The sequence below is a fragment of the Caloenas nicobarica genome, chromosome 4 (genome assembly GCF_036013445.1).
Source record: "Caloenas nicobarica isolate bCalNic1 chromosome 4, bCalNic1.hap1, whole genome shotgun sequence".
Taxonomy (NCBI): domain Eukaryota; kingdom Metazoa; phylum Chordata; class Aves; order Columbiformes; family Columbidae; genus Caloenas; species Caloenas nicobarica.
Window position 1 is genome coordinate 9,082,576 of NC_088248.1, and position 24,438 is coordinate 9,107,013.

Genomic DNA, 24,438 nt, shown 5'->3' on the forward strand with positions numbered 1-24,438 from the left:
AGTCCCATCATCATGGTTTAATCCAGGTCTTAAGCTTCTGAGGGTAGAGAAATAGTCTCTCAAAGATTATTTCGTTATCTGTCAGTCACCTACATGGATGACATGGTGGTAAAACGTGCCCTCCTGAGAACTCAGGGAAAAAAAAAAAAAAAGTGTGTTCCCATTAGAAAGTTAGCTAGTCAAGTTTGAAAAATTATTTGTCATTTACTGCGGAATAAGTTTGTGTACAAAACAAACAAACAAAAATTCTCTGCAAGTTCACACCTCCTCTTATTTTATGGTAGCTTGTTTATAAATTCATATTTTGAAATACGATTTACTCAAAGTACCATGTTTTGTTTTAATTATCCTTAAAAAAAATTAATGAGGGATCCAGAAGCACTTCCCCAAACTTAGATCTATGACAGAGGCAAAGAAGGTCTTGAATTGGAATAGGAAGGAGAGGAAAAAATGTCGTGCAAGTTCCAAGTGAGGCTGGGGCAAGCCATCAGGACTGGGATTTAGGAATAAGAAATACGTAACTAAACTTACTACTAGGGCTGGCTGAAAGCTGAAATTTCCTTCCTTAGATAATGCTGTTGTAATGTTTGGGTGTTTTTTTATTTTCTGAGTTAAGGTGAAAAAGCAAAATAACTAACCTTTTTTCACAAAGCATAGTTTAAAAAAAATACAAAATATTGTTTCTTTTAGTCAATCTGTAACTAAAGGGTATCACTATGAGTCATTGCAGTGTCTCCCTCTCTACATAAAAGTGTTTGTTTTATAATTGTCAAAAAAGCCTTGAGAGAAAGCTCTACAACCAGCATTCAGAACTGAATATCCTTCTCTTGGGATTGTCTGTCTCTTCAGTATTTAAGACATTTTGGAAGTGAAATATAGGTGGGGAAATGTGTTGATCCTTTGTATGCAACTGTGAAAGAAAACCATGCAACTCTGGTAGGCATTTACCTACTATTAATGATACGATGTAAGTTAGTGCTAAAGTATAGACGTCTGATTTTGAAAGAAATAATTTGTTTATCCATGTTTAAAAGGATTATCCTCCTAATTGATATAATATTGTTTAAAAACTCAGTTAAAGGGGATTATCTGAGTGGAAGTTGTTTTCTGTATTGGTGAGACATAGTACCAGAATTTCTGTAGGAAATGGGCAACTTTTTTCTAGCTGCGTGTTCCAATCAAGCTGAGATCAAACATCCTGATTATTTTTGGCAAATGAATCTCTGAAGCTTATTGAACTATTCTGCAATATTACTTACTGTTTGGCTCCTTGGGACGTTACACTGTTTCTACTCAGTACTCAGCTGGAACTACTTTCTGGGAATTTCACTGGAAGATTTTACTGCCAGTTTAATCTCTACTTCTTTCCTTTTTCTTGTTTCCTTGTGATCCTGTTTTCCTCAATAGTTAATAAATTACTTTTACTTTTTTTTTTTTTTAATTTGTGTAACAGATATTCTGTGGCAAATCAGAAGCACTATGGTTGTTCTTTGTATATGGATCTACTTGTCTCTTAGGGATGGATATTAATGCCATGTCTGTAAGTAGATTTATGTTTAGAATTAAAGCTTTATGAATTTGGCTGTATGATACCAAAGGAGAAATTATTTGGTCTACTTATACATAACCTTACCTAATGCTTAATGATTAAAGCAAATGCCTTCTCTTTTTCTTTCCTTTCGCCATTCCTTTTCTTTCTATTTTAAATCCGCAGTATCTGTTAGATAGCTTTTTATGGCAGATGTTTTCTCCTGCTCTGACAACAGAAAGAAAAATCTGAGCTTGATTCCTGGGTTTAACTAAGTTTGCAGTTTATTTGTAGCACCAAAATTTAAAAACCTGTATTTATAACCTGGAAGAGCTGCAGGTAGAATAAAGTTGGGCGACTTAACATACTGTATGAGGCAGATGGGGCTGCTATTTTGCAGCCTACCACATCAAAGTATAGTGCCTTTCCTCTTTACCGTTAGAAGGAATTAATGGAAATCAGAGGATGATAGAGTGTCCTCGTAATTCAGACCTTTGAAAGTAAGATAGACTCAACCTATTAATAAAAGAAGAATATTGTGACCATATGTCTCATCTGTCCCATTTTTGGTTTCAAAATCAAGTGATGGTACATGCACAGCACAGACTGCATTCCTGTATCTGGGAATTGCCAGTGGGAATTGCCAGTGGGCAACTAACATTTTCCTTACTCTAAAATGCCACATCAGAAGAGACTGACTATAGCTTAACAATAACTTCTTTATTCTTACTAAAAGTTTTAGTGGTTGTGAGTGAGGTGCCAGTACTTTTACTTCTTTCAAAATGGATTTTTCTATCATCTATATTTACTTTGCTGCAACACTGGCCTGTAGCGCTACTGAAACATATTCGGTTACAATAGTGAATAATAATTTGTCAAAATCTCCTTCCAAAATAAATGAATAGGCAGATAAAATCCCAAAGGTCAGGGAACAAAGTGAAGCAGAACACCTGGTCCTGGGGCTGCATGGGAGAAATCTTCTCTCAGTCAGAGTCACTTAAGGTGGGAAAAAGATGTTCCTGAATCGATGATCAGGAGGACATCATGCCGTTGTGAGGCTTATGATGTAGATGCTGCTAAGGGGATGAAAATGCGTTGAGCTCTGCAAACATGAGTTGGTGAATCTGGATAGATTTGTAAGGATATGAAAGAACCTGAATACAGTCCAAGTTTTAGACAGTTTCTGTGCAAATTTACAGCATCTGCTGGAGTTGGTTCGAATCCAAAGACTGAGCTGTATTCTAGTCTGGTGCCCATTTCATGAACGAGATGAGATGGGATTGACAACAGAAATCTGACTTGGAGAGGAAAAGGGTGTCTTCTGCCATTAATTTGTACATGCTGTACCAGAGCTAAGCAGATACACAGGACTACATTCCACCTTTACAGCCCCTCTTTCCTGATTCCGAAATGACGAGGAAATTTTTCCAATCTCTGACATAAACTAATGCAGATTAATTACAGCTCTACCTTTTGGTTTTGTTTCTCACTTGAGGGGTTGTTTTGTGGCCAAGCATTAAGTAAACAGGTTCTTCAAATACACCCATTCCCTGGCCAGCTGACTTTTAACTATAGACCTGTCTTGCTAATGCAATGCCATTTAAGAGTGCCTTGTGCTAGGTAAATCCCTATTGTCTTTAATCTCCTTCCTAATTGCAGTCAGAGGAGTGCATGGCAAGACAATTAGAGCCTCCGATTTGGGAACAGAGTGGACTTGATTTGAAATTTCAGAGGGAACCCCACTGTAAGATGTTCATTTCAAGAATCACTTGTTCTTGAAAGGTGCTTGTTGATTGACCAGAACATGATTCAAATATCAAGTCAATGTGTGGTTTGGAACATTTGCCCTCTCACAGGGCTGGACCTGCTGGGGGACATGCTACTAGTTATTATCTGTAATCTAAATCAGACTTCAGTTGTGCAACTACTGGCAGGGAAGTGACATTTCCTTATGAACTTTTCTAGCTTTACAGTTACGGCATTAACCTTGCAAAACAAAGGTGATTAGCCTGTCTGACCTTACAAGCCACATACCAAATTTTCATATAACTGAGCTATATGTGAGCGAGTGCACACTCTAGGAGTGTGGCAAATGGTGATGGGTGCCTCACAGCCCATTTCATGCATGCCACGTGTGGGAATTTGGCTGAGCCCCAACCTGACCCACTGCTAGTAGTGTCTGACGGCTCAGTTCCTCCTACCAGTGACAAACTGTCTGTTCCACTGCTGCTCTTTGCTGATGACATGTTCTTGTCTCAACACAAACGTTACGGTAGAATTTCTTGCAAGCCAGATGTGGCTTGAGGGCTACAGGTTGGCCACCCCTGTTCTATGAAAGGGGAGAAAGTCTTCTGTCAAAGTAGGAGTACTTTTCACTACTTGGAAAAGCAGTTTCACTTCTGCTGAGAATGGTAGTGTAAAATGGTACACCAATCTTTAGGGAAAGTATAACTGTCAAAATTTTCCTTGAATAGAAACACTCAAGTAGCTTTGTGTCAGTAATGTCCTAATATTATATGTGAAACATTGAAATGGCATAATATTATATATATATATATGTAAAAAATACTGGATGTTCATATAATATTACATACCTTGTAGCACGTATAGGTTATACTGGATATATCAATTTTAACACAAATACATATTTCTTTCAATAGGAAAGAGGACAGGAAGGAGAGGAAGTTCTTGCACTATTTCTTTTTTTTTTTTTTTTTGCTCTTGCACTATTTGTTCTCCCTTCTTTTACTTTACTTTTCTTCCTCTGCTTCATCTTCTCTCAATCATTACTTTCTTCCATTTCCCAAAGACTGTTTGTCATGTAGCTAATACCAAGTCGTCTTTCAGTAGCAGGTGTTTACTTTGATCAGCTTGCCGTTGCCCAAGCAAGTGGAATATAATGCTGTTTCACAATTTTTTTTTGGGGGGGGGAAAGGATGATGGACAACTCATTTATATTTTGCTAAGTAAAAATTTTCTATGAGGAACTTACCTCTGTTCCATTGGAAATCTATCAGACTTGTAAGTTCACTGAACTGCTAAAAATCAAGTCGATATAGCCATAAAGCTGTGAGACAATATATTCCATACTAATAAGAGAGTATTTCTGGCAGATTTGTATTTGGGGGCAGGGGTGTGGAGAGGGCTCTTTTCTCTTGGAGAAAATTATTTCTTTTCCAAGTCATGTTACATTTTTAGAATGTTCATGTTAATTATAAGTAAGCTTTCCTACATGAATTCCGTAGTGACTGAGAATGGTTTTCATAAAGTTAAAATTATTTTTTGACACTGGTTTTGGTGTGTTTCTCAATTCCATTTAATAATACTAGGAATAATACACACTTGGAAGGTCAAAGGCAAAGGGGAGAAATGAGACTTCAGAAACGGTACTGGCAAACCATTCTAAGTTGACTGGGAAGTGAAGGAGTTTAACACGTTACAGATAAACTGCATAAAGAGAAATAGTAGCTATAAGAAAACTTCAAAATGGCCACAGATACAGTCAGCAAACACAGGCTGGAAGATAGGAAGGTGTCTGTGATATAGTGATAACAGAACACATATTGTGTAATGCTCAGGGCTAAGAATTATCCCGATCACCCTTCACCTTCATACACCTGTCTGGCTTTAGAGCAGGATAGTTATAGATTGATTGATAGATATATGCATATGCACACACATGCAAAAGCATAATTTTGTATGGGTTTTTTTAATATAAAGAATACAAACATATCACTAATTGTATGTTGAGTTCCAACAACAAGAAAAATTCACTTCCCAGTCACACACACACACAAACAAACACGAGCAGTCAAATACAGTAGCCATTATGTCATTATAGTTTATTCTTGGAAGATATATGCTGAAAGTATACACGTTAACTGTCTCTAATCTGCAATTTATAATACATTCACAAAATATTGCTATATACAGTTTTATTTACATGGATGAATACTACTTCTAAAGAGAAAAATGAAATAAACTTTCTTATATACAGGAATAAACAAGTAGGCACAGCCTTTAATTAGAAATTATAGCAATTTCAACATGGAGTTAAAAGGTGAAAGAGACTTAGTTTTACCTACTCTGGATCTTAGCGTTATCAAAAATCATAAAACTAAAATTCAAAGGCTGAATTTTTGAAGGAGAAAGAAAATGCATTTGATTTTATTTAAATGTCTGCACAGCCAGCTGTGGTCACATCTATCTTTGGAATTGAATGTGAAATATTTTCATTACTAATCTGGTGTTGGTGGAAATGGATTATGACTTTGGCATGCCTAATATCAGATTAAAATGCAACAAGAAAGGGTTTATTATTCTCTTCTATTTCACTGTCTATAAGTGTCTCTGTGTAACTATTCTGTTAATATCCTAACAGTGTAATTGAGTAAACTGGAGATGTCTGTCTGGTTTTAAAAGCTCTCTAATAATCAAGATGAGGCCAAATTGCCAATTGTTCTGCCCACAGATACTTTGAGGCATTAGATTAAAGAATCGACATCGATCTAAAATGAAATGTCTGGTCTAATATACACATAAATAGCATATTTGTCAGCAGGTCTTGTAAAGAGCATGAAATTTATCTGACTGAAGATCCTTTGTTAATCAGAAGAGCAATCAGTATCTCAATAGGATGGTGGATGTGAAATGCTGGTCATTTCTATATTTACCAGCCACTTCACCCTGTCTGTTAGTACTCCCACAATGACCATTTCCCAGAAGCAGTGTCCTTCCAGACTGTCAAGCATTTATTCATTTATCATACATAAAGCAGAGGTTCTCTTTCCAACAGTTTGTGGTAACAAAGAGAAAATGTGGAGATATTCTCACTTAATAGGATATAGTGGAAGTACCTAAAACGTACCTAAATCAGTCTCATCTCTGGCTCTACAAGCAGCAGAGGACTACTTGCCAACATTACAGTTTACAGCCATTGCAAGATTTAGCATGTGATCAATGTGTTTTTCATGGAAACTTGGCAGAATGTGGCAAATTCCCTCTCATTCACTTAATCTCTCTTCCTTTTTCCCATACTTTCCTACTTTATATGCAGTATCCCATTTCAGAACCAGAGTGACTTCAGACTTTCTCAGGATTATTGGACTTTCATGGGCAACAATATATCCGAGGCATCTAAAAGCACCCCAGAAATGCTTTGCTTGGAGTATCTTACTGCTAAAATGGGGCAAGCAGTACTCCATCTCACCTCCTAACTGCTGAAACAGGCACATATTGAAAAGAGGCAAGATAACAGTTGTTCTGGTTCACAGTAGCAAATCAGAGCAGCCTTTTCCATAATCACAGAATCACAGAATGTTAGGAATTGGAAGGGACCTCAAAAGATCATCCAGTCCAATCCCTCCGCCGGAGCAGGAACACCCAGATGAGGTTACACAGGAAGGTGTCCAGGCGGGTTTGAATGTCTCCAGAGAAGGAGACTCCACAACCTCCCTGGGCAGCCTGTTCCAGTGTTCGTTACCCTCACTGTGAAGAAGTCTCTTCTCATATTTAAGTGAAACCTCCTGTGTTCCAGTTTGTATCCATTGCCTCTTGTCCTGTCATTGGTTGTCACCAAGAAGAGCCTGGCTCCATCCTCAGGACACTCACCCTTTGCATGTTTATAAACATTAATGAGGTCACCCCTCAGTCTCCTCCAAACTAAAGAGCCCCAGCTCCTCAGCCTTTCCTCATAAGGGAGATGCTCCATTCCCTTCATCATCTTTGTGGCCCTGCGCTGGACTCTCTCCAGCAGTTCCCTGTCCTTCTGGAACTGAGGGGCCCAGAACTGGACACAATATTCCAGATGAGGTCTCACCAGGGCAGAGCAGAGGGGCAGGAGGGCCTCTCTCGACCTACTAATCACTCCCCTTCTAATACACCCCAGGATGCCATTGGCCTTCTTGGCCACAAGGGCCCAGTGCTGGCTCATGGTCATCCTGCTGTCCACCAGGACCCCCAGGTCCCTTTCCCCTACACTGCTCTCCGGGCATGATGTGGGAAAATCACAAATTGTGATTACTACTTAATGGGCACACCTTCTTGCTGCTGTGCTTATATTGATCATTTTAGTGATGCTATAAACAATATTGCTTAATGTGTTTGTTAATTATAATCTCAAGCTGTAAACACAAGGTGACTATTCCTATTATATCCTTCATCTTCAAAGTGATGGGCTTGTGTGAATGTAAGTGGGCACAGGATTTGGCCCTAAATCAAGAAAGATTTTTGACTCTGTAAAACTGTCAAGAAAAGGTTTGTGCATTTTCTCTGTTTATGCAATGTCCAGTACAGTGAAGCCCTCTTTTCCTTAAGGCAGTGTCTTAATAGAAATATTATATAGCAATAGAAGTTAAAGGACCTTATAAAAATTGTATGACCCTGTACTCCATTGGCCTATTCTCACCTTAATTTCACCCCTCTCCTAGTTATAAATGCGATTTTCTTCTCAGGCATCATCTGATCTTTGGCTTAAAAATTCAGTTCATACCACAGATTTTGCATAGCTTGTGCCGTACAAGCTTCCCACAAACTTCACAGCTACATGCTGAAGATATAGTAAGAGTGGAAAAGTAGAAAAAACGTTCCTGCTTGACATGGATATGAAAATAAGAACTCAGGTTTTCATCCTTCATCATGTTTTTATGAAGTGACAGAGTCTTTTGTTGTTTCCTTTTGCATTTCAAAACCATCCAGAAATTTTCGAGACATTAGCACAATATTTTCCCTTTTATGGCTAGGAGGAATGGTCAAAGGATGCAGTGATAGCTTTTATGTTCTATAATTCTGTGATTCTGTAATAATGTTTTGCTAGAGTGGGTTTTAATAATTTCCATGCCTGTAAAGGCCTGGTTTAGAGTGTATATCACGAAAACAATTTCCTGTCAATTTGAGTAAAAGGCAAGTGTGAATTTCCTCCCTGTGAACAGGCTTGTGCTACAGAGTGTCTCAGTGCACCCCAAAGTCTGCACTCCCCTGCTGCAACATGTAGCAGATAAATGTGCATGCAATGAAATGGATAAATGAAAGAGAAAGAAGACCAGTGCAGAAACAGGTATAGGGAGCAGAGAGATTTCAGAGAGCTTTTCTATTGAACTATTTAGTGCCTCATAGTTAGAGGCACTGCTCATCATCTGGACAACTATGCTGGAAAATAGCTCACTGTCACCAGCTCTATGTGGGAAAAGACCAACAATTTATCTTTTTAAAAGCTCAATTTTTTTCACTCTTTCACACTTTAACAGACAGCTAACTTGTAGGTCTAAAGTCAGCATAAGCTTTCCTGACCTTCTCCAGTAAATCACACTGTTTAGATGCCCATCTGCATTTTGTGCTCCTGAAGGAATTTCTTACTTGGGCACCCTGGTGTGTGATCACCAGAAGGGCATGTCCTAAGAACCTGTAAAATTCATATTTCAATGAAAACCCTGAAATCTAAAATAGGAACTCATCTGAATGGATCATGACTCATAGAAGGAGGTTTCAGTTTACAGTTAATTTCTATACATTTTCACTCTGAGAGTAATTTGTCCTTCTCCATTGATTGAAGCCACTGTGGATCATGGAGAGCAGTTATTTGTCAGGGAGACCTCTAGAACCACATCAAGGCAAAGAGCTCAAGTTGCCAAGGTGACCTCCTGGATCACTTGCTCATGTTAGGCAACAAGAAGCATGTCAATCCTTCTCTTGCCATCAGAGCCCAAGGGACTGCTGGGATGTAGAAAATGCAGGACTCTTTGTCTTAATGGGTAAAGAGATTGGAGTCGTCTTCCCTTACAGAGTATCAGGCCTCTCCTGAGGCCTATTTATCATCAATAAACAGCTTTCATATAACAATTGGGGGGGGGGGTTAGGGGGTGGTATATTCATTTGCAGTTTTATTGGTTCTTCTGGCTGCCATGCAAAACCATGCCATGACATACGTGAGAACTCTTGCATAAGCAGGACGACCCATCTGGATCCATGTTAGACCCATATGCGGTAGAGACGAGAATGTATCTTGCCAGAGATGCGAGGCCATTGTGCAAGGTCAGTGTCATCCCAGGGCGGTGCAGATGCTGCATTCAGCCGAGCTCATAAGCCACCTAGCGGGCTGGGAGCACCCAGCCAGCCAGGCCGTTCTCTTGGCAACCTTTGTGTCTTAGCTCCAGGAAGAGCTGAAGTGTTTCTGGCATTGGCTATTAATGGATAAAAAGCATGTGAACTTCAGCGATCCGTCTGCTGCATAGTGTCTCAGGGCAAAGATGAACAAGGAGAACTTTAGAAAAGAAAAGGGGGGGGGGGGGAAGACGAATTAAGCCAAGTGGGGTCTGTGCTTTGTTCTTGTATTTTTACTGGCAGAAATGCTGCTATAGTCTTTTACAAAGCTTCAGAGTTCTCAGGATACTGTGACTAACTCTTGGATCAAGCTATCAAAATGCAATTTTTAAAAACTCAAGAGATTCAGAATATAGAAATTATTATGGCATATACTAGACCATCCCAAGATTTGGTTTAAAACTTCAAGGTCTTATAAACAGATTCCTCTGTCTTCTTAATATTCATACTCTATAATTAAGTCTTCATTAAAGATATTGGACATTACTTTATAGTTTATCCATTTAAATGCTTATTCTACTTCTATGATTTCAATATCACTTGATCACTACAGTACTAGTAAGCTAATGTTTTTGTGTAACCATACTAAGTTCCCTGTATTGAAAGCATTTTTTTAGAGGAGAAGGAAGAAGGCTGCTGAAAAGCAGTAATTCTTTGTACAACAATCAAGAAGTACTTCATGTATTCATTTATTTTTTTCTATTTCATTAAGTGAAAAGTAGGGAGGGATGAAGAAAAAAATCTCTTTTGGCCTTAGGAACATATAAAAGTGTGGTGGTATAAGTACTTTAATAGATATCTACAGCAGAATTCATAAGTATTTGTTACTGGTATCAAAGAAGTATCAAACAGGAAACAACCCAACTCTGTGTTTGCACTATGTTAAGGCTAAGCCTTTTTTTCCTATATTATTCTTAAAAAAAAAAAAAAAATCATTTCACATAGTGTAATTTTTTAAAATACCTGAAGTAGAAAATTAGACAAATGAAAAAAATATGCATTTAATACATTTCAACCTGAGATGCAAATAACCATCTCACATACACCTATTCACACCAGTTCCATTTCAGCCAGTGGGAATACAATGGTGTGGGACCAGTTCTTGATCTGTCAAGGTCAGTCATCTAAACAGAGTGTAAAAACCATACATTTGTAAGGAAAGACAATCCCTTAATTGCTGGTGGAGGCTGGTGACATCTGAAAGTGGATAGGCAAAACTGTCATAGGTCCAAGACCAGAGCCAGCTCAGAGCATCTGGTGAAGATCACAGAGTGTTAAACTCTCATCTGCCTGTGACGCAGAGCCTTGTCTGTCAACTGCAATGCTGTGTATCAAGTTGCACAAACAAATGCAGATTTTAAGATCACTCATTAAGTGGCTACTTTGCAAACTCCATTCTCTGTCTTTAGCTTTAGTGCAGTATCAAACATTCCAGGGGTTATTCTGAAATACTTTTATTTGAACTGTGTAAGTCCAAAAATATTACTTGGGCTTTCTCCTTTATGCTCTTCTCTATATGCGTATGCCTATATTATTCAGCTGCATACAAAGATCATCTGTTTTCCACATCAGTAAATTATAAGCATTGTGTTGAACCAGTAATTGTATAGTTATATAATAAATGTTTTCACAATGGTGCAATAAATGTAATTAGAGCTCTTGGAAGGACTGGCAAGCAAAACTATTAAGCCATGCAAAACACCCTTTTTAGTTTTTTTAAAAAATTCAGTTCAGTAAAGCAAGATATGGATACTGCTAGCTGATTGTAATGGCTTTGAAAAAGAGTTCCTTACACGTGAAGCAGGTCAGGAAATTCACAGGTCAGTAATATAACCTGCATTGTATGTGTGAATCACTTCGGTTCTTCCTGTTTTCAGAATTTGTGTTTATATTGGTTATTTTTTAATTAACAGAATCACATGATTCATAGATAATGAAATCTAGTACCTTGTTCAAGTTTGTCCTCCTGCAGATATAATATGTAGCTTCTTTGATATAGCATGGTAAACTGATGCCAAATTGGAAATTAAACCCCAAAGCTGTGTACCAACATTTACATGCAGTAATAGGTAATAGCTGTTCAAAAATGCCACATTAGCAACATTCTCCTTAGCAAGCGAGCAAGGTATAAGCACAAAAACAGCGCATGCCATAAAATAACCTCACTAATATGTAAAGCCTTTATCAGAGTTTCTGCTGAAGGTCTTTTCTGACTGCCTACTAATATACCAGGGTAGGGTTTCAGCAATGAAGCATCTGAAGAGAGGACTCCCGGTCTTCTGGGGTTTTGTGCAGGTACTTGTGCTGCAGTTCTCCCACAGAAGCAGGCAGACCCTGTGCAGCTTCTGTCTTCCCTTCAGCTTTTGGGGTTCTCTTTTGGTGGCATAAATTTAGGAGATTAATGTGAGAGAACCTAGTATTACTCTCAGCTCAGATAGAGGAGGTTTACCAGGCAAAGGCTGAGGCATACCGACATCTGCTTAGTTATGGACAGAACGAAATGCAACAGTAGAATATAGTTAAGGCACGGGCAAAACTCTGCCTCCCATGCTGTGAGAAGTGGTGGTAGCACAGGCAAAATTGGGCAGGTGTGGGATGAAACAAGTGCTTAGTCCTACCGGTTACTTGTATCCTTTCACCTGTCCTGATTAATTCAGCCACTAAGAATCAGGAAGGCCGCCCGCCACTTACTGCCAGCGCTGCCTGCCCTCTCGTACGCTTTGCTCGTACCCTTTGTTCTGCTCGTACCCTTTGCTCGGATGCACAGACACCTTCTGCTCGTTCCTGCAGATCATCTGTGCTGCAGGGGCCAGGTGAGGTGGAGAGAAGGGGGCCTAGGAATTGAGCTGTTGTTTGGTGTAGAAAGTGTCAGACAAAGTTCTGAGAGGCGAAGAAGGGGTTGGGAAAGCTGGCAGAGTGGCAAGCTAAAGAGCGTTTCCTCTCTAAGCAGATTGTATCTAATAGAGGCTCTTCGTGGCTTTGATTTTTTAGAGGCTAAAAGCTTCTTTGAGTTGAACTTACATTGAAGCTGCTTACTGAAAAGCTGAAAGGCTCTGTCTAATCCTTTTGTTGCCTTATCAGGTTGTTCTGGGAAGACAATTGCTTAATATGTTATATGGAGATCAGCTTTGGCAGTATTATGTTAATGCAGGTCTCCGGGCAGATAGCAGCTGAGGCAAAAATGTTGCATAGGAAAAGTTGCCTCATAACGAAGCAGTACATAGTAAGTTTTGTAGTTAGATTTATATGCTGAGAAATCAAGTAATCACTGACATTCCATGCAAGCGTCTCCAAAGCTTGGATTTAACTGGATCATATCAACTGAGGGAGAAGAAACAGAAACAGCTTTCTAAAACTGGAAAAAACAGCACAGGGTAGGAGTGTAGTACAGGAAGAAATGATGTGTGATGCACATGGCATCTGATTTCAATATGATGACTTTTTCCGCCCTCTTTGAAAATGTATCTGGAGTATGCCATTTGTTTTAATGTCCATGGATTGCTTGATTATTAAATTAAACATGACCTCTCTGTTCCTATCAACTTTAGAGCAAACTGCTGCTTTTGTAACTTTATAGATGGTTTTGTCAAGTAGATTTACAATGCATTTATTCAATTCTTATAATATTATCTTCAAAAGTTATTCCAACAAGTCTGGCACCTTGTAGTAGCTTTGTACCTTTGCTGTAATTTAAGTGAAGAGTTTGAAGATTATTATTTCTTTTACTCACTCTGAGATACAGTCTTTCTGTCCTTACCCCTATCTATTTCTCCCTTGGTATTTTGGCTGCCAGTTTTAGTTCCTTGGACAGCACTGTTGTCTTTGAAGTCAGAAGAAGAATGTATCTTTCCACATGATCAATAGGCATTTGGCCACCAAGTCTCCAGAACACTATTTTTAAAAATAATTACAAAAGTATCCCCTGAGAGAGAGAGTAAATTCTTGAATGGTTAGGCATTCATTAGATTAGGCTGAGATAAGCACATAAAATAGGGAGGCTGGATCAAACTGCTACAGCATTAAATTTTTAGGCTTTTACTTTAAATTTTCTTGCTAGATGAGTTAACACTTGGCCCATTTCTATTGTATATTTAGGGTTTTTTTTATTTTAACATATTCTTCCTTTTCTCAATTGTTAATAACAAGTAGTGAAATGCCAACGTCTCCCCTTACATGAGATATGTATTCTAGTTGAGACTGGCATGCAGAACTTAAGCAGGCCCATGTTGTCCAGGGAAATGCCATGGCTGTGACAGCAAACAACTCACGATCTCAGCTTGCCAGCCCAGGTCCGATACTAATAGTCAAGAAGTTTTAGGGGACTAAGAGACAAATGCAAGCTGGGGGAAGGAGGAGAGGAAGCACGAGAAAGATGAAAATGAGGCTTATTTTAAAAATGTCCCTATTTTGTATGAGATTTGGCATATAAACAGAGCTGACAGTTAAGGTCCAGCTGACAGGCAAGTTAGAAAAAAAATCTGGAAACACCATTGCAGTGACTGTACATGGAAGGCAGTAAATAGGGAATGAACTATATATGTTACTGAAAAACTACCACAACCCATAGTATGGTTTTCCTATTGTGAGTACATGTAGTGGTGCACTAAAAATGCAGATTAATTATGACTGCAGTGTATTTTTTCAGAAAAGGCTACAGATGGACAAATTTACTGGAAGGGTGTATAATGCAGTTATGATCTGCTCAAAAGCCAAAAAGACTGTATGTTTCGTACACCTAACAATATACCTGTCTTTTTTTATGAATAGCATTTATTTTTAAAAAAATGCATTAATCATAAATTGGATTTTTCCCATTTTAGTTAATTCTCATTTATTTCATTTAACGCAGGCTAAAGATATCATGTTCTCATACTCTCAAGAATAAAAAATTAAGCAGTTTTTAGTGTAACTATTTTGTAGAAGTAAGGAGTCTAGTAATGAATTACTAAAAGGATGAATAAGACTACAGTAAGGACTATCAAAATGTGTAGCTATTTCTAATTATGAGCAAGCACAAGGAATATGTGGGGTAAGGGAATATAATAAGAACAAATATGGTAGTCTACCTAACAACAGAATAGAGTCTTTTCAGTTGGAAGGGACCTACGACGATCATCTAGTCCAACTGCCCGGCCACTTCAGGGCTGACCACAAGTCGAAGCGTGTTGTTAAGGGCATTGTCCAAATGCCTCTTAAACACTGACAGGCTTGGGGCATTGATCACCTCTCTAGGAAGCTGTTCCAGTGTTTGACTGCCCTCTCAGGAAATAAATTCTTCCTAATATCAAGTCTGAACCTCCACAGATGCAGCTTTGAGCCATTCATTCCCACATGTCCTATCACAGGATCCCAGGGAGAAGAGCTCAGCACCTCCTTCTTCACTTCCCCTCCTCAGGAAGCTGCAGAGGGCAATGAGGTCACCCTCAGCCTCCTTTTCTCCAAAACAGACAAACCCAAAGTCCTCAGCTGCTCCTCACAGGACATGTCTTCCAGCCCATTCACCAGCTTTCTTGCCTTCCTCTGGACACACTTGAGTGCCTTAACATCCTTCTTAAATTGCGGGGCCCTGAACTGCACACAGTGCTCAAGGTGGGGCCGCACCAACGCTGAACACAGCAGGATAATCACCTCTTTGACCGGCTGGTTGTACTGTGTTTAATGCACCCTGACAATGCAGGTCGTCACTCAACTGAGTCTCCTTGCCTGGAGTCAGAGGTCTCTGTTTAGTCCCTGTAAATCAATGAGGCTATGCAACTGGATTGGGATCCTCTCCTAAATGCACAGAGTAGGAGACCAGGGTTTTACAAATGGCAAATATCAAATGATTCAAAGTTTGATTTTAAAATGTAAAGGTGCGATCATCCTTAGAAATAAGTATTTTCTAAATCTGCTTCTTCCAGGGCCTGTATGAAAACCAGGAATGGGCAAGAACAGGACTTTTCAGTATATTGAATTATATCTAATATACAGAGTTCAGAAATTGAAAGCAAGGCTAGCTCCACTGTTTTCAGGTTTTAAACATTATCTCAGATGTGTTTAGAATTTGGGGGGGGGGGGGTGGAGTTTTCAACTTGTCAATTTTAATCCATGTCAATTTAATATATTTTGCTTAGTCTGTGCATGTTGTTATTCTGTTAATTGAACTCCCACTGTACTTTGATTTCATACACACAATGGCACTGGGGTATTTAGCTTTTAAGTATTTGTGCTAGAACAACTTCAGTTATGCACGCTTTCCCACAAAAAAACAGCAAAAGAAACAGTGAAAAAAAAAAAATCAAACCACCAAAACAAATGGCAAAGAATTTCCCATCACTGACAGTATTTTTTCTTGAGCCCTCATTGTTACTCCTGTACAAGAAACATTCGTCTAGATGGAAGTCCTTAAGGCAAATGCTGCCATCTAGAGAGAAACAGAAAGTCAGTCCACAACTTACTTAGTGATCTGATCTTTATTTCCAGGGAGCCCCAGAAACTGGACAAGAGTCCGCAGCATGGACTCTGGTGTCAGAGATGGGAGCTACGGGGATGCCTTTCCAGCAGCCGTTGACTGAAAATAGTCAGGTAATTCCCATAGACACTGAGCAAAAAACCACAGAAAATCCTGACTAAGGGGTTTGAGTATGTATCAAAGATACCAAATGCCCCTTCCTAGCCAGTTAAAATTATTTCGTGTTGCACATATTTTCCTCAGCATTTCTTTTTTTTTTTTCTTCTTTTTTTCTGAGAGGAGCTTTTACTCTAAATTCATTTTGATTAAAGGAAGAAACGGAAAAAGAAGCTTGCGTTATTTGCTATTTATTGGTCATCTGCCTCCTTTTTTCATGTCACAAAGCCTCTCTGTTTACTCTTCAGCTGGTTTTGAGAATTAGGGTTGCAAAATTCAAACAGAACTGCAAACACAAAGAAACCACTGAAAATACCTGAAAGACAGGGAAGAAAAGTGGGGATTTACCTTGTCTTAGCATATTATGTGTGCAGCTATATAAACATCCCAGTGTGTTCCAAGACTGAGCTATGCATGTTGAGCCTGAATGGCAAAAATGAATTCTTGTAGATACTTTCAAAATTCTACTAGTAATAGCATTTCTCTGGCTATAATTAAAATGACTCATTATGAACTAGTGACTTAGAAGAGCATGTAAATAATGCTACGCATGTTCAACCTTGTTATGCCCATTTATGTCACTGAAATTATTTGTACAGAGTTAACCATGAGTGATTCAGAGTTCCAGTTTGAAATGTTCAAATGAATAAGCACAGGAGAAATAAGTGTACATTTTTTGTTTCACATAGACAAGTATGTTTTAATGTTGATATGTAAAACAATATGACTTGGCAAGTCCTCTCTGGGGTATATTTTTAATGACCAGTTTTCTTTAATGTGGTGTGTTTTTAATGATGAACTGTATGTTGTCTTGGTAATGATGTAGGTAAGCAGCATGTGAGAAGAATAATAAGGAAACTTCTGTGTCTGTCCTCTGAAGTACCCAAATAACATTTGCAGTCTGAGATTTTAGGGCAGCTTACCTGCTGCTCCCTAAGTGAGTCCTGCAAGTGGAAAAGAAGTATGGGAGAACCCTATTTTTTTCCAAGTATATGCATATTTGCTGAGAAGTGTGCTCACAGGGTGGATGAAGTTGTATTTTCATCTGAAAGCTGTGAAGGGGCTAGAGGCACTTTGAAGATGTGCTAATAATAATTCCTGTATTTTATGTATATTTATAACATAAATAATGCTAGCAAGTTCTCTGTGACTTAGGAATTTGCTGGGAATGAGGGAAAGATGTTCCTTTTTATTTTTTATGCAAACTAAAAATGTAGAGATCTTCAGAGCTCTCTAATGAACTCAAAGAAAATCATTTTAAAAAACGATACCATTTTTAAAGATTAGCTGATAAGTGGGACATTTTCCTAGCGGTTGTAATGCATATTGGCACCGGTAATATTTTCCACCTGGAAACCTTTTCATCCTTCATATTTCATATGTAAAACCTTTCCTGCAATATGATTATATTGTAAATAGCTCACATATAACTTATACACAACACAATGGAGCGAGACAAAGGCTAGTTCTGCCATGCACCGTAAAATACTCTGAAATCACAGGACAGATTCTTTTTTTCTCCACATTTCTTCCTGGACTATTCATACTGACATTTGTATCCAAAAGCCTGGATAGATTAAACTTGCTTTTCCTTTGTTCTTTCAGTTATGATGTTAGATGGATTTTAAGCACCAGACAGGGTAACTGTTGCAGCCCAAAAGCTGTGCTTAGCAGTTGTTTTTGTTTCATTGATGAGGAGGCTTCAAGTTTGAAGTTGCAAGGCAAGAAGCTCAAGCTATCCCTCTAACTACAAAACATATACAATGTGGTTTTAAATATGTTTTCTCTCTGGTTGTCATAGAGGATTAGAGAATTGAAATATACATTTCATAGCGATGCAAGGGCATTTTTTGAAGTGACATTTCCATATGTTACCAAAAAAAAAAAAAAATCACAGATGCCTGAAAATTATGGGAAGTTTGTGGGTTTCCAGAAACACATGAAAACTTCCCAAAGGCAAATTCCCTGCTTTCATAAAAATGCCCATCCATGTCTTCTATTCTCTAGCATATGGTACTGCCTATAAAACACTTCAGCCTTCCAGAATGCCAGTGATGCAAATAGAATTCTGCATTCCTGCAGTGGGATGTTCTTACTATCATTTAGAGTTACTTATGTACTTGGGCAGATCCTGTTCTCACAGTTCTTTGGTTCAGTATGGTCACTTGTTTATTATAACTAAGGAGGATGGGGTATGTTAGAAAAAACAGTTGGGAACAAATAGTTAAGTTAGATCAAGAATGGGTTTGAAGGAAGCCAAACCTCAAATTATTTGCAAGATTTTGAAAAATCAGGTGGGACCTTTTGTCATCCTCTTCATTTTCAGTTCTGTGTCTCTGGACTTTTTGCCCTTTCCAAGAATTGGTGAGCATAGTTATGAGATCGTTTGGGAAAGGATTATTATAAAACGTCCCAGTGAAACCTCATGTTACACTTACTAAAGTAGCAAGATTCAGAATTATAATTCGAGTTCTTAAAAAGAACAAATCCAGAACCTGTAGTAAGATTTCCAAACCGTGGATTTAATTGGGAGTTTGAGGGTTCTCATTTAACTGATAAATTTGGCCACGAAATGTACATTCTTCTAGGATGAGCCGCACATCCTAAGGCATGTGCTTGTTTAGTTTGGGTTTTGTTTGGGTCGCTTTGTTTATTGGTTTTTATTTGTGCCTCTTAGCATGTTGTTAGAATGAGGTTAATTACTTTAGAGTGAAAATTCCCCGTGTTTTCCACTAGCAGCATTTTTTATTAGGGGCCATGCTGAGGAGCATGCTGAAGCAGGAGAGAAGGAGCTGGATACAGAATTAGATTTGGGTATGTGGGCCAGCCCTAGTTGCATGTGGTATAATTGTTCAGGGGAGGCTGCAGTTCAGGGCGGGCTTGAGAGAAAAGAAAGAACAGCGTCTGTTAGTATGTGTGTGTATCTATTTTACTCAGAAGACTATTTAGCTGAAAACTGCACAATGTTTGCTAGAAATACATTTTCTATTTAATGCCAATACAAGGAAATCAAAGTTGAATGCCTAAGATTCATTCAGTTACAGGAAGGAAACTTGGTGTCACAAAAAGGCAGTGGAAATTTGTAAAATCAGTAAACTGCAGCTTCATTATCAAACGAGTTTTTTCTTGCTGTGTTTTCAAAAGTATTTTAAAACAGCTTTCTACACAAGCCAGCATCACCTGGAATCCAGTTTGTTAAAACACACCAACTTGAAACGTCTTATTTCTGACATCTCCGTACTGTTGATAGACTGGAGATGACTCTAGATTCAGCACAACTACAGGACTAAATTTGATGTAGTTGAAGTTCTCCATAAATTAGGATCTTGGAATTACATTATTAGTACATTCTGGTTTAGATAACCATAAGATGGTAGTTAAAAAAAAAAATAATAATAATAATTCTACCATACTCACTGGGCATATCTTTGACTTTTAAGCAACATTTTGCTTGAAGCAACTGGAAAAAATGCAGTGCCAATGAACAGATATGGGCATGTACAAAAGCACGTATAAATTAGACAATGTGCAACTGCGAAATGTGTCTGATATAGCTGGCATCAATGCCAGTAGGTTTTCTCTCTTTTACCTGTTCCAGAACAACTTCCTGAATATAATGGTAAACTCTTCCCTTCTCTTCCTTTCTTTCCAAGTTAAAGGACAATACATTCAGGTTATTCCTACAAGTGCCTGTTTAGACTTAGTAAATGTGATTGCCTCTTATATTAGCAGTCCTAAGTTCTGACTGTGTTGGAGCTTTATTTTCATTCGCTAGTATATTACAACTGTAATATTCTTCCTTTTTTTCTTTTTTTTTCCATTGAAGAAACCATGCTAGCCCAGATCACAAAAACTTGGTCTGAACTTTTAAAAACAGATGAAATAAACCAGAATATCCTTTTAAAAGTGGTTTGTAAATGGTCATTTTACAGGAATATACTTTTAGTAGCCATACTGCATACTACAGTGCCATTCTTAGTGAATGTATTACAAAATACAATTCCATGTAAATTCAGTGTTACTAAATAACGACGCATTGCCACTAGAGCAGTGGTAGTTTGTAACCACTTTTTAATACATGGTGTAGCTGAACCATAATGTAGATTTGAAGGTCTAAGTGAAACTGCAGTGAGAACTGAGTTATGGCAGGATCTGGAATCTGTTGAAGACCAGAGGTAAAGACACTTCATTTTGGAACAAGCAGTAAAAAATCCTGACTAGCCGGGAAATTGATTTTATTTTGTCTAAAAGCTGGAATCCCCAGGATATAAATTCCTAACGCTATTCCAAAGTGCCTCGTCCAATACTGACATATAGGGAAATCATCCCAGAAATCAAGGCCAAGAACATCTATCTTATTAGACATAAGCATGCCTTGTTTTATAACCATTTTCAGTGATGTGGTTTGGGCCTCGTTTTTTAGCTGTTTTGTTCTTCTTCATATATCGACCCTTTCTGTCTATTAGATTCTTTGCGGGTTTTATAACCTACACCATTGTGTAACATGATTATTCTACCTCATCAGATACTGATTATCACAGAGTGACCTGACACAAAGGTTTGTGATAGGAGTTCTCCACCTCTCTCTAGAAAATGTGACAAGAGGAATGAATTGTTGACAGATTTCAAAAGACTCCTCAGCCATTCCTTCTGAAAAAAAAAAGAAAAAAACATCAGTAAAATTCAAAAGAGTATTCTACTCTCTGCAAACCAATGGGTTTGTCCTTTGTGTTGAACTATGCCCCCGTCACTCCTAAACCATTGTTGTTGCTTGATTTCATTGTCCAGTGACCTATGCTTGGCTTCTATTTGTGCTGCCTGTGCTTCATGTTTGGTTTACATCTATCATGATACTACCTTTCTCCTGAATGATAAACTCTGCATTTAGCCAATAGAAAGAGCTATAAAAATTAACCTAGTTAACTTTTATTAGCTTGTTTTGGTCAACTACAAACAGGGTGCGACAAGACGCACCCCTGACCTGCGCACCTTCATCATCAATTTCTGGCATGTGACATGCCTGCTATATGCCACACAGGTATGGCTGATGTCTAAATGCTATTTTCAAAAATGTGTGCATTAGGGAGTCTCTCACTTGTAGTAAAACTTTACTTGGAAGCGGAAGAGCTATGATTTCAATAGCCTACACAGCAGACCATATAGTATAGCTATGGAAGATGCTATAGCTTCCCATACAGCACAGAAGAGTACTTTTACAAACCTCAACAACTTATTTCTCTTTGGACTTCCTGTGATTCACACAGTAGCACTCATTGGACCATACTCAAGTATCTAGATCTAAACTGGTTGTTGCTGACAGTCTGTATGCTTAGAGGAGAGTAACCAGTGCAGGTCATCTCAGTCTGAGATAGCTCTTGAAATAAACCGGATGAATAACATATGAAAATTGTCTATAACTCTTTACAGACTATACGGAAGAAATAGGTAGTCTGCTGATCTCCAGTGTGGACATCTTAAGTGAGGTGAGCTGGATCACAGTCGTTAAACCTTTGTTAGGCCTATTGATACAATAAGACCTAAGCTAGGCCTATTGATACATCCCTCGGGATATATGGCCCTAGTTAAAATACCTCTAGAGTCTGCTACATTTTGGCACTTGATTAAGCTGCCTTTTTTTCAGACCATATACCATTATTTTTTGTTTCACTCTTTTCCAGATATGGCCACCATATTTTAAAATATGTGAATTAGAAGTGCTTTTGGTTTCCTCTGAATATGATCCCAATATTTTAAAAAATGTAAATCAGCAGTGCTTTCAGGTTTCTCTAAATTTGCGGAGCGGGACTGGTATGCAAGGAACAGCCTGTGTTCTGTGGATCATTAAACTACCTACACATACCTTAATATCTGGGCAGTAAAACCTAATCTGAGAGTTTGGCTTGTAATAGCCACTGCTTCTCATGCTTCAGAATAAGATTTCCCTTAATTTATAGGTTAGATCCTTGCTACAGACGCTCTCTGCTGACAACTGAATTAAGGGAATCACTAGAGGCAGGAAATCTATTTTTTCAAAAATGCAGACAAACTGCCAATCGCTTCCTGCTCACTTTTTTGAGGCAAGAATCCCACTGTGTTTCAGGATTTGGTCCTGGATTGTTCTATTTGCAAGTATAAATTTAGGGATACACACATCTGGAGCTAAAGAGTGAGAAACAAAAGCACAACTTCAGTTTATCAGGTGGTAGAAAACGCTGAATCTCATTAAAGACATTTCAATATGACACATGCAAATCAGACAATTTGTTGCTTCAGGAAAAGCAACTAAAAGCAGCTAAAATGATGAATTTAAGCAATTAGAAAAGCAATCTCAGCATAAAAGATGGTTACTGCGTCATTGAAAATAAATTCATAGCATGTTAACAGAGAAAAAATAATATGCTGGATTTAAGTGAGAGGTTTTTGCAGCTTTCAGAAGTTCTAAGAGATTTATTTAAAATTATTTCAAAATACATATGAAAAGTGTTGTAACTGTTATTCTCATCCAGGTGAACGGATATTGGATAACCATAACTTAACAGTGATTTTCAACTACTGCAGTTTTCTTAGACATTTTGCTAGTGTGCTCTGCAGTGAACTAATTGTTCAGCAAAAGCATGGAGCTAGCGCATCAAACAACAAAGGCTGGTTTAACTTGCTTCAGAAATTAAAAGTAGACCATTTTTTTTCTCTTCTGTTAGACAGGGAAATGTATGTAATTCTTAGGATCTTATGGAGTGGAGGCTTCAATTACCGAATGACCATACACATGCGCAAAATCAGTTTGGAGTTTTCTAAGGCTTTGTCCCAGTGTTCCAGCATTAATGCATGGAGGAACTCAATTTTCTCACTGAATAACCCTGTTCTCCCATTCCCCTCTCCTCCCCCAGCACTGCCAAATGTCTATGTAGTTCAATGGCATCTTTCCAAAGAGCGATGAACAGGTCAGATCAGCAACCAACTTTTTATCCACTGACATACAGACTGACTGATGGAAACTTCTAACAACCTTAAGACTTTAAGCCTCAGTACAAGAGTTTACATCAGACCCTTCACAGAAGGGGAAAGCCGTTTAATCCCAGAAACTGTTAAAACTTCCCACAAGACAAAATAAACTACTGTGGTAGGGTTTGTGTATTCTATTTATTATTTCTAAACAATTCAGTATGAAAGATAATAAACTTAGATCTCTGTGTGTTTTTTCTATTTAATCTGGCATTGGTACTTGAGTGATCTGCTTCAGATGTCAAGACCTTTATTCTCTGCCACTCATAGCATTTGCTGTGAGTGCCTTCACTTGTCAGGTAATGCTGGGAATCTTGGTCCCTCATTTCGCTGCAAAAGGAAGTAGTTCTGTGATACAAGTTCAATTTCCAGCTATCACTTAATTCTAAGATAATTTCAGAGCACATTTCCTGTATTATTACCTTGCGACAAATTCCAGTGTGAGATTTCCTGTATTCAATTGAATAATTCTACAGTGCAGCCAAAGAAATCTAAGAAGCCTAAGTGCAAACCTACTCGGGCAGCACCTATTGTCTGCCCCTAGTAGCAGATGTAAGAATTATGTAGCATTCTGCTTGCCAGCAGGTACAGCCACACTGCTGCCAGCCTACAGTTGGTCCCTGCCTAAAATGGACGTGATTTTCTTCCAACAGCAAGAAGGGGTTTCAACACTGTATAGTGTGTAGCCCTGGGGATTTGATGACAGCATAGAGTTTCCTGCAAGGTCCAGCCGTTAACGTGGGGTTGTAACATTTGCTAAAAATTTCGTCAGAAGATGGTGGCATACTGTTGGGGATATATCAATAAATTCAGGTTGTTCAGAGATTTTTAAAGCCAACAAATAAGTACAAACTACTGAAACTCCTCGAATTCTTTATTAAAATCTGTGATTTTGTATTATTAGTCACCCACGTAGTAAAAATAAGACAGAACACCAAACACTCTGCACATTATTTGCATTAGTTTGCAGTTTAATTTGTAGTCATATATGTCATCATCTGAAATCTAAGCAGGCATACATCATCATTTGAAGACGAAATTAACAGAACTGTCCAACTCCTGACATCTTAATTCTCACTCTAAAGAAATAAAAATATGTCTTAGATAAAGAATTTGCTGTCCATTTTTAAAGCTTTTTGTTTGTTCATTTTCACTCAGCCTAGGCCTCATTTACCACAGGATTTGTGCAGGATCCTTCTGGAGT